Consider the following 2,810-nt stretch of genomic DNA (forward strand, 5'->3'; position numbering starts at 1 on the left):
AATGTCTTTTTTAAAAATAGAGGAAGAAAAAAAGGAAAAAATAAAGTAAAAATAGAGGAAGAAACTTGTTTTGTTGAGGATTTCACACCCAGGAGTTGTAAAACAAACATGGAGAAATCAAGCTGGAACTGATCTCATTCCTACCAGCTACCTTTCATAATGCTGGAAGGTGATATGCATGCACTGGATGAGAAAAATAATCATCCTCTTTTTCCAACTATGAATTCTATGCTGAGTTACAGTAAATGGCCTGGGCAAGATATGCCCACTGGTGCAGTAGTGACAAATGTTATAGGAGTAACAAACCACTTTCTGGTTGGATTTAAGGTCTGCTTCACAAAATGGAGCCCTTAACCAATACTAATATCAGCCTTAGTAACCTATCACTAGATAAGCTTAGCTTTCTCCTACAGGCCTCCTTGGATAGTAGCATGACTGGTAAAGGAAGACTAGAAAACAACACCTTGGCAAGAGAACTTTCTCCTGAAATTCAATCATGCATGTTTGAATTCAAGCTGTAGTTTCATGTATCTTCTCTAATGTTTCCCTGCCCTGCCAGCTACTTCAGAGACCTAGGATGACATCATTCTGATCTGATTCTTCAGCACATCCCATAACTAGCCTACCAACCATAATCAGACCATCACCTGTGACCACCCAGATAGAAATGCTTCTTTATTTGTAAAACAAAGAAAAGGGAACTGTGGGAATGACTTGTATAACGGAACATAATCTGGACTAATGGCTTTAATTAACCCCAGCAGAACCATGTGCTTTTGTGTCTTGTGACCTGGGCACCTATCTTGTTCCCTTGGCAACCTCAATTTGGTATTCCATGCAAAAAGATAATGAATAAAAATGAGTATGGTTGAGAATGAACATATCACAGTGCTTGAAGCACATTCATCTCCATGGCACACACTGCAGATTGAGAAGGAAGCATGACCTTGGGTGAATAAGACATTCTATTACAAGGGATGGTCTAAAGGCCAGATTGTTAAGATCAGGGTGGAGCCAAGATTGTACTTTCCCAATTGAAGCCATTTTGAATAAAATTATGGATGGAGCTGGACTTCAAGAGATAGTTCCAGAAACAGTGTTCCAGAGACAATTCCATCAGCACATTTCCAGGAGATAGACTGTTCCTAAAGATACCTAGGGGAACAAGTGTCCTTGGAGTTCCTGATGACTCAAAAAATAAATTTAAGTGTTAAGTTTTTATTTGTTCAGGTAATTATAATATTGATTGACCAGACGTTGATGTGACTCACCATATTCAAAAAAGTAACAGGAGTGAACATGTCTGGAATGTGGCACAAGGCTCAATAATTTATAGTCACAGCATAATGCAGAGTGGGGGGTGTCAACCCTGTGGTTCTTCTCAGTGGTGTTTCTCTTTAGAGATCCAGTTATGCTACCCTATTCCTGGAGTGGATATACTTCTGTTCCCAGCTATACAATAACAAGAGATTCCCTTTGTCCTGCTCTTTGAAAAGAGATAGTGGTGAAAATTCATCCCAAGCATATTATAGAATGTACAGTAGACTACTCAGTACAGAGGCTGGGAGATTTACTTACTTGTGTGGCCTTCTTGTTCTAAATGTCTAGTGTAAGGCCTGGAGGGCAGGAGGTAGGCACTTCATCAGTGCATGTGTGCTGAGTGAGTGAAGAAAATATCACATTAGGTTGGTCTAGTACTGTGAGAATTTTATTTTAGTTTTTGTCTTTTTGAGACTGGGTCTCCCTGTAGCCCCAGCTGGCCTGGTCACTATGTAGACCAGGCTGGCCTTGAACACTGTTCAATCCTGTGCTGGTTTTTATTCCTTTGTGTGTGTGTGTGTGTGTGTGTGTGTGGCTGCTCCCGTAACTCCCTGAAGAGGTAGAAGAGGCAGCCTTTTGGGGCTTCACTCCCTGCACAGAGCTGTCCAGGTTCTCCAGGTCCTGGGGGCAGTATTCTTCTGATAGTGGAAGGCTGGAGAATCCTGGCTTTCGTTTTTTTTTCTTTTTTTTTTTTTCTTTTTTTTTTGTGGATGCTCCCGTAACTCCCTGAAGAGGTAGAATAGGCAGCCTTTTGGGGCTTCGCTCCCTGCACAGAGCTGTCCAGGTTCTCCAGGTCCTGGGGGCAGTATCCCTCTGATAGTGGAAGTCTGGAGAATCATGGCTTTCTGTCCTGTTCCTGGCTCATTCTTTTCAATGAGCTGGTCCTGAACTCCTGCCGATGCACTTACTGCAGCTGCTGAGATAACTGAAGATTTACCAAAGAGCCACTCGGCTTCCGTAAACTTCTGGTTCCTCTGATCGTTTTTGCTATTGGTTTTTTTTTTTTTTTTTTTTTTTTTTTTTTTTTTTTTTTTTTTGGTCAGATACTGATCCCAGCCTCAGATGATTTTGCCATATATCTGAGTGTTTTCCAGGTAGCTTCCTTCAAAACATTGATCTATCTCTCCAGGTTTGCAAGTGTTTCCGCCAGCAGCTGCTTCCATTTCCCACTGGGTATCTCGGATCTGCTGTGGTAACCTCTTGTTGTGCATCTCCATGTTGATCTCAGGTGGCCTAGTGCTGCTAATTTTCAAACTTCATAGCAGGTCACTATCACCCTCACATTATAAAGGAACCAAAGTTAATTCCGTGATTGTGGCTTCAGTAGAGAGTTATTATATATCTTATTTCACTTTTTAAATAATATATGTACAAAGTCATTCAAAATATTATGTCATTCAGAGTATTAGATTAGTTACTGTGAGTAATGTCTTTCTTGTGTTCTTATTTTTTGTCATGATTTTAATGTACCATCTAGGAATTTCTATATT

General features: G+C 40.6%; 1 pseudogene; it reads right to left on the reverse strand.

The window, feature by feature from the left end:
- Positions 1-2,537, reverse strand: part of LOC103729253 — a 9,864-nt pseudogene extending 7,327 nt beyond the window's left edge.
- Positions 2,538-2,810: the final 273 nt, after the last annotated feature.

This window comes from Nannospalax galili, unplaced genomic scaffold, assembly GCF_000622305.1.
Source record: "Nannospalax galili isolate Female #2095 unplaced genomic scaffold, S.galili_v1.0 scaffold1613, whole genome shotgun sequence".
NCBI lineage: Eukaryota > Metazoa > Chordata > Mammalia > Rodentia > Spalacidae > Nannospalax > Nannospalax galili.